The sequence below is a fragment of the Mytilus trossulus genome, chromosome 3 (assembly GCF_036588685.1).
Source record: "Mytilus trossulus isolate FHL-02 chromosome 3, PNRI_Mtr1.1.1.hap1, whole genome shotgun sequence".
In the NCBI taxonomy this organism is placed as follows: domain Eukaryota; kingdom Metazoa; phylum Mollusca; class Bivalvia; order Mytilida; family Mytilidae; genus Mytilus; species Mytilus trossulus.
The window spans coordinates 9,803,346-9,812,579 of record NC_086375.1 but is presented as its reverse complement, the minus strand read 5'-3'; the positions used below and the strand labels follow the sequence as shown (position 1 = coordinate 9,812,579).

The 9,234-nt window shown below is 32.0% G+C and overlaps 1 long non-coding RNA gene across 1 annotated transcript; it reads left to right on the top strand.

The window, feature by feature from the left end:
* Window positions 1-3,412: 3,412 nt before the first annotated feature.
* Window positions 3,413-8,518, top strand: LOC134710118 (uncharacterized). The gene is made up of 3 exons (XR_010106096.1): window positions 3,413-3,536; window positions 7,971-8,017; window positions 8,459-8,518. It is a non-coding gene; the product is annotated as an uncharacterized LOC134710118 (long non-coding RNA).
* The last annotated feature ends 716 nt before the right edge of the window (window positions 8,519-9,234 follow it).

Below are 9,234 nucleotides of genomic sequence, written 5' to 3'. Positions count from 1 at the left end.
AGAGACAACAACCCGACCAAGGAAAAAACAACAACAGAAGGTCACCAACAGGTCTTCAATGTAGCGAGAAATTCCCGCACCCGGAGGCGTCCTTCAGCTGGCCCCTAAACAAATATATACTAGTTCAGTGATAGTGAACGCCATACTAATTTCCTAATTGTACACAAGAAACCAAAATTAAAATAATACAAGACTAACAAAGGACAGAGGCTCAGACCTGACTTGGGACAGGCGCAAAAATGCGGCAGGGTTAAACATGTTTGTGAGATCACAACCCTCCCCCTATACATCTAGCCAATGTAGAAAAGTAAACGCATAACAATACGCAGATTAAAATTCAGTTCAAGAGAAGTCTGAGTCTGATGTCAGAAGATGTAACCAAAGAAAATAAACAAAATGACAATAATACATAAATAACAACAGACTAATAGCAGTTAACTGACATGCCAGTTCCAGACTTTAATAAAACTGACTGAAAGATTATGACTTCATCATATGAACATCAGGCACAATCCTTCCCGTTAGGGGTTTAGTATCATACCATCATAACATATATGAGAAGAACATAACCCGTGTCATGCCAACAAATATTTTTTGAATAAATGTGTTTAGTTCCGATGCAAAGACCCTATAAGTGAACTTCAATATTAACGCTGAAATATGCAAACTTTAATGACCTGACAACAGTATCGTAACTATATCCCTTCTTAATAAGTCTATTCAAAGGTTTTGTTAGTTTCTGTGGTGAATACTGACACCTTTGTGCTTTATAAATGTTTAGTATGTTTTCCCTTATATTTTCTACATGATCATCAAAGGAAGCTGAATCAAGTGAATTCATTGGATTATGGTTTAAAATGATTGAAATCGCAGCATCCGCAAATATTGAAAAACTGCAGATTTTGACAGTTAATATGAAACTCTTTATAAGGCCTGATAAGTTGTCTGAGTTGTCACATAAAAACATTCCGGCTTACTAGAATATACCTTGGTATAACATTTATGATAAAAATGACTGACTGACTGGCTGTGTTTTTTTAAAACTCTGAATTAAACGTTTTCTCGTCTATCTTATTAGACTTGCCAAAACTTGACTGCAAATCAAAATAAAAAATACTGATTGTGCTAGCTTTTAGCAACATACTAGTAGATAGATAGATCATGTATATTTCTATTAAATATCACTGACATAAAACGTTACAAAAGTAGTATTAAACCATAGCAGACATATAAACATACTTAAATTATAAAAGCATTCTTAAAAATTATATTTCTATGTGTTTAAAATTAAAATTTGGAGAAAAAAAACTTATATAGTCATTTTTGTTTTTTTAATTTCAATTTTGAATTCAAGTATGTATGTTTTTGTGATGTGTTCAATACTATTTTTGATCATAGTGAATTCATAGACTACACACAAAACATGAATATTTACTAGTCAACACTGAAAAGAAACGACTAATTGAATGTACAATGCATTTTCCGTATATATTAAAGTTCAATACATGCGCGCTTTCAACCTTTAAAAAAAATAGCCCAAAAGTTCTAATTTTCATAGGGTGCTGTTTTTTTGTTTTTTTTTGTTATCATCAAATGCATTGCTTTACTAACGTTACGAATTAAGACGCCAAAATGCCAACTTCCCGAAAACACAAAAAACGCCACGGAAAACGCGTAGTCGAAAATGTAAAAACACCAAAACGAAAACGCGAAAACGGGAAAAAAATCTTGTTTTTGGCTTTGTTTTTTTTCCTCGGGTTTCCGACTACGCGAATTCGCGTCAGTATGTATAGTCGGTTACAGAGCTCACCAGAGCTCATGTCAGTTTGTGTGTTACTAGAACACACCCGCGAAATCGCGGGCATTCAGAGCGTAGTTTAAAGTTTGTAAAGTGTTGTTGGAAGAATTTTGTAAAATATTGAATGACTGGAAAATTTCAGCAAAAGTATCATAAGTCATAGGTTATCGGGGACAGGAAAATGTTTTTTTTTTTTTTTTTTTATCCCCCCTCCTTTATTTCCAATATCCCCATTTTTTTGGTTCTCTATCAATTTCAATATGAACATACATTTAGTATGTTATGAACATTCAAATAAGGAGCCTGTAATTCAGTGGTTGTTGTTTGTTTATGTGTTACATATTTGTTTTCCGTTCATTTTTTTGTACATAAATAAGGCCGCTTGTTTTCTGGTTTGAATTGTTTTACATTGTCAGTTCGGGGCCTTTTAAAACTGAGTATGCGGTATGGGCTTTGCTCGTTGTTGAATGTCGTACGGTAGCCTATAGTTGTTAATATCTGTGTCATATTGGTCTATTGTGGAGAGTTGTCTCAACATGGCAATCATACCACATCTTCTTTTTTTTGTAATCAATGAATTTTGTAAAATTTTCAGAAAAGGTATCAAAAGTTCACATGAATAATTGTAGCGCTTATCTGTATATTATGAACATTCATTACTATATAAATATAGTGTATTTACTTTCAATTCGAAGTTTACTAATCGATCCATAGTGGTCATTGATAAAGTATACAGACCCTCTCTATTTAATAAACTCTGTGAATGCCGTGGATAGTTAACTTGAAAATGATAGCAGATAGAATTTTGAAAATACACTTTATTCTTTGTATATGTATGTTCAAAGTATACAGAAAAACGCAAACCGGAAGTCTAATCTTACTTAAAATTTCGTCCAATGACGGAACAATATCCGGATGCCTTTTTTCTCGTTTTTCTCCAAAAATAACTCAATCTGAATAATCATATGAATGGATGACAAATGCCACTATGCACTGTACCTATAGGACACATAGGCGTGTTGATTAATTTATTGTGGAAAGAAGAGAAGCGACACCAAAAATGAGGTCTTCTCGTTTAATAGTATAGATTATGTATAAATATGCCGACTCTAAATAACCAGCCATCACAGTTTTCTCATCTATTAAAGTAAAGGACGGTCACGACTAAAAGTAACATATATGTCTCTTTTTTAGCATTAAAATTGGGAATAGAATAGAATTATAGGATATACCAATCTAATTAAAATATTGATCTCTGATTACGTTATACTGCTCATATGCAGTATAACGTAATCAGAGATCAATATTTTAATTAGATTGAGGATATACAATTTTGTTTTAAGTTGAATTACATGAAATATTGCAAAAATAGGCTTTGGAAGAAAAAAAACTTTCAATTTTGAATTGCCTAAAGTTAAAAAGATTTTACTGTGTCCGCTTCTATTATCAGATTATGAAGTTTTAACTGAAATACTCAGAGGACCTCAGTACTAGTTGTTCGCTCAATGTTACAAAACCCGGATATTAGTACTGATCCGTGATTTACAAAAAGTGTTTGTACATGATCGTATTACAATCAATAGTCGTAATTTGTTCTACCCTTTTATTCATTCTCGGTACTCTTCGGACTTCATTATATGATCCAGCATGGCGTCGGTACCTACGACTGACGAATTAAAGAAACTTAAAGTTGTTGAGTTAAAACAGAAATTAACAGAGCTAGGATTATCTACTCAAGGTTTTCTTATTTTCTACTTTCATTGTAAAGGTCAACAACGAATGTTTAAAATGGCTACTACAACAAAATATATGCAATCCATTTTTTTTTTATATCATAACACAGGCCAAACAATTTCTATTTTCATCATCCATATGTCTTGTGGTCGTAATTTTGTCCTATAATAATCTATAATGCATGCTCTTTAGAACATAGATTGTCAAGTAACAGGAATGAATGGTCTCATCGTTTTTAAAACGGCATTGTACAGAGGGTCGGTTGAAGACAAAACTTTACGACAAAAGAGATGATTTCAGCTTTCCAATTGTGAACTTTCCATTTCTAAGTAGTAACATTCCAGCAGCACCTCCATACAGGGTATATATCTCTCAATTGATACGATATTCCCGTGCTTGCATTTCCTATCATGATTTTCTTGATAGAGGGTTACTGCTCACAAGGAAGCTATTAAATCAAGAGTTCCAAATGGTGAAGTTGAAATCATCCCTTCGTAAATTTTACGGACGCCATCACGAGTTGGTTGACCGTTATGGAATAACCATTTCACAAATGATATCGGACATGTTCCTTACGTCGTAACTACAATCCCCTTCCTTTTCATGAATTTGACCTACCGAATTAGACTATTTACCGGATTTGTAATCACATAAGCAACACGACGGGTGCCGCATGTGGAGCAGTTCCTGCTTACCCTTCCGGAGCACCTGAGATCACCCCTAGTTTTTGGTGGGGTTCGTGTTGTTTATTCTTTAGTTTTCTATGTTGTGTCATGTGTACTATTGTTTTTCTGTTTGTCTTTTTCTTTTTTAGCCATGGCGTTGTCAGTTTGTTTTAGATTTATGAGTTTGACTGTCCCTTTGGTATCTTTCGTCTCTCTTTTTGTAGCTGTAGACACAAATATTATTGTAGTGTTCATAATTTATCCATTCCAAACCCAAACCATCATTCCAACAGAGCAATATAACCTTTTTTTATTGTACAGTAGACTCCACCTAATCGGATATCGGTTAAACAAATATATCGGTTAAACAAATATATCGTCTATTGTAATATTATGTCAAAACACCTAACCATTTCCTATACATTTCAGTCAAAATACATCGGATAATCGAATATCGGTTATTAGAATATATCGGCTAATTGGATAGGAATATTCATGAAAAATGTGTGAAAACCATGTACAATCGAATATTTTGAAATAATTTCATATTTTTTTTGACAGGTAAGGGAGCCGGAAGTTGCGCCATTCGTAGTTTAAGAAAACTTCAGTACAGAAATGTTTCATTTTATTAATAAAACGATCTTTTACAGTCAAATAAAACATGTTTTTTCTTGTTGTCTTGTTTTATTTTATGAATCTGATATTATATTTTGCCTAAGATGTGTTTGTTATGTGTTTATCCAAATGTGATCTTCGGCTTTTCGTTATCATTTACTTCACAAACAACGACACGACAGAAATAATAAACCGTGCGTGATGTTCATCAATATTTATTAAATATGAATGAAAAGTACCTCTTTCTCAACAATTTATTAAAATATATATAAAAGTCCCGTGTAAAAATAAGGAATCGTTTGTCAATAGCATATCCCAGGTGAAATAGATTTATGTAACTTGTACACACGTACGCCATTTTCCTAATTTGCATAATATTCAGCCTTTTATTTTGAACCACGACAAATAAAATAGATACTTGTGTTTCATAAATAAAAAACTGTAGAAAATTATATCCGAGTTCGATCAGCTACTTAAGCTATTAATAGATTTACCTGTGGCCTACTTCCGAGAATTCATAGTTATTTTTAGCTTTTACCTGTTTTAACACACAAATGTAACAAATCAAGCAAAAACAACAAGTCTCATTATTTAAGAGGTACATATTTTATTCAGATAATCAACACATAATTAAAAATCAACAGATTGACAGATAAACAAAATACATTATAATCAACTGATCGATCTATTACTCAATCAACCGAATTATCCGAACTTGTACCTGAAAAAAACATTGAGATTAGTTACAAATTTCCATTAATAAAGCAGCTATAATAGCTATTGGTATCTTAGGGTTGTGTCTGTCAAGTTTGAAAAAAAACTTGGAGGAATATACGTTCATCGGCTAATTGAATATATCGGACAATCGGATATTTTTAGCTGACATTTTGGGTATCCGATTGGCCGGAGTCTACTGTATTTGATACTATTTCGGATATCAACATAATCAAAGCCAGGGCCTAAAGGGGTCTCAATGGGGGGTGTTCCTATCCAGGACCCCCTTACTGTTTTGTCTGATTCCTGTCTCCCACTTACACAATGTACGTATGCAATTCTCATTTTTTTTCATTTTCCGGGTCCCGCTAGACCTCATTTTCCTTTTTCACGACACTATAATTTGACTTTCACGTGTCACGCTTTCAAAAAATCGGCAGTCACGCTTAGACTCCTGTGAGACCCACCCTATATATTATTGTTATTTCAATATTGTAAATTCAGAAATTATTGTGGTCATTTGTTATTGCAAATTTGTCATTTTGACTAAACATGCTAGAACGCAATTATAGTTTTGAGAATTTTTTTTAAAAATACATATAAAAAATTTCAAAATGTGAGTTTGAATTATTGCGATTATAATCCTGTCGCATTTATTGCAATAATAAAAATCGCAATGATTTCTGAATTTACATGTACAGTATTTAATCATGGTAATCAGTTCCTATCTGTCAAAGCATTCTTGAAAACTAACTTACTTTTCATCATTGTTACATTTTCAACAAAATTGTAGCCAGTACCATAATACATATGGTATGATGATGTCCCATTAACTCCCAAAAAAAAAAATAACAAAATTGAGAATGCCCAGAGAATGATGGTTCATAACAATGCTCTCTTTTCTATCTGAAAAAAACCCAACAGATCATGTATCTGCATTGTGCTTTCAAAGATCTCACAAGATTCGTCTCCCTTCTAGTAAAACTTGTAAGATCTATCAGGATCCAGGGCTTTTTTGTCATAATTCACACATACACATTATACAATTTGAAGGCGAACATTTTATTGGCTGATAGTTATAATTATCAGAAAAATAGGTAGAAGGAAATTTCAGATCCTGGTAAGCAAAGCTGAGACACATGATATGTATTTCATTCAGCTTGGGGTTTTGTTTTGGATTACTAATTGACAAAATTGATGGATTATTTACAATCTTCATTTACATGTTTCATTTTCTTTATCTGTTATTATTTATTAACTAATTAGTTATAGGAGATGAAGAAGGTGAGATACTAACGAGGGAACTTAGCTTTTTTTATGTCTTCATCTGCACTCTATATCTTATTTTTGTGTATACCAATTTTCGTGAATTGCAGGAAAATTGCATGTTCGTGGATATTGTATTTTTTTTTTCTCTAAAGTTTATTAATAAGCTTATCATGCTTATAAAAAACTTCAATTTTGTTGAACATTTAAATCCATGGAAACTTTACCTAAACCCCAAAATCCACAGAAATTGGTATCCATTGAATAATAATGCATCAGTGATCTTTGTTTACATACATTCAGCATTATCTCTTGTTTATATTATAGAAATTTTCTGAAAAAGAGAACACATTACTAAGAATAATCCAAAGTGAGATTTCAGTCATTCAATCAATTTGATTTTAAAATGTTTCTTGGAAGCAATTCATATAAATATTTTTTATTCAAATTTTATTTGAACTACTTGATTGCGGTTGCCAAACTGTGATACAATTAATATTGTCAAAGAGAATTTAAGTTAAATCAAAATTGAAAAAGATAACTGACAAGTACATGTAAAATGACAATTTTCTAAAGAAAATTATGCTTATGATTTTTTTAAACCAAGAAAAAAATATTTATTGTCTGAAATGTGTGTTTAAACTGGGCTAAACTTCTAATAGGTTTAATTGCATGTCTATGTTGGAAAGGTTTAAGAGACCTCTGTATTGGAAAAGGAAGGGATGTCTATTTTGTCATGTTTATGGTAAATCTTTGGGATGCTGTCTAATTGAGATTCATTGACCTAAGACCACTATTATTTTGAAACATGTACATACATACATGTATGTATATATTTGGTGTGCATAACTTAAAAAAAAAGATGCTTTTAAATTATATGTTGAAATCTATTAAATGTGACTGGTTGAAAGTTTTGTCAAGTTTGTTTGAAAGAAATTTTCAGTCACAGTATTCTTTCATGTCTGTCCATTTTGCAGTTACTGTTATTACATAGAAATGTGTAGAAAATTACCGATAAGTGATAATTTCATAAACATTTATTAAAATGGTGTTAAAATATAAAATGTTGAAATGGATAACTTATGTGGCACTAATTATTTTTCAATGTTTGACCACCTTAACCCTTGAACTCATATCCTCGTACATTTTTCTAAATTTATTTTATAATTTATTTACAGGACTAAAGGCAGATCTAATTACAAGACTTCATGAACATTATGTTGAGGTATGTTTTTGATATATAGTTAATTTTCATTCCATGGTCTCCATGTAATATTGGTTTAGTGGTCCAAACTGTGATTAAAATTGACTCTATGTGTATAAGTAATCAGAGGTGGATTTAAAGGGGTTTTCAGGGAGGACAGCCCCCACCCCCTTATTTTTGGAAAAATTAATTTGAATATATATGGAATCACTGAAGCATGACTGGAGCGGGCCCCCACATTATGAAAACTTCTGCATCTGTATCTGCCACTGGTAATTGTTCATTGAAGTTGAGGTATATATTTTCCCCCCATTTGTACATGATTAGTGAAGCTACCCCTCAAAATTATTGCTGCTGCTTAATGTAGATTAACATAGCACCTTGAAGGCTGCAATTCTACCTGACATTTTTAAAAATTCATCTACTCTTCTATTCACTTAAGCTATATTTTATGTTAATTAGGAGTCACAAACAGAAAATGAGGACGATGAAGATGGAACGCCTATGCAGGAAAATGGTAAATAAATAATATATTTTTATTCATGTAAGGCGTTTTCGTTGTGGCTTGATTCCAAACCAATTTATAAAATAATGAGATGAGGTATGATTTCAGTAAGACTTCTATCAATCTAAGAACTGAAGACACAAAATTGAATGATTACAGGCCAATGTATGAACATCAACAATCAGCAAAATCAATATTGCATGGGCCATAGTAACTATTGAAGGCCCCTGGGAGACAAAATGCAACCAACAACAACTAATCACTCTCTTTTCTTGTGGTTAGATGTTGGTTTTGAATGAATTGTTCAAACATGGTAGTAACCACAGAAAATTATAGAATAAATTAATTAGCTATCACTGATAATGCATCAGGATGGAGTTTTAACTCTAAGTAAAAACTGATTTATTCAGTTTGAAATGATAGAAAAGTTTTATTGGTGGTGACACTCGATTTTTGTAATGCTTTACTATTTTACATGTATCTCCTCTAAAAGAGAATCAAGATAATTGTACCTTGCTGAAGACGTAAACGTTGGCTTGATTTGCTAGTACCCTTTAACATCACTACCCTCACCTTTTACCCATTTACAATGTTGTACAAAACAAAAACAAAAATATTATATTTAGCCGCCTATTAAACAAGGTCTGTATTTGTTTGATATAGCTATAGACATTTCAAATCCCATTACATTAATTCAACATGTTACAATGTATGTAATGAAAAAAAATTAGAT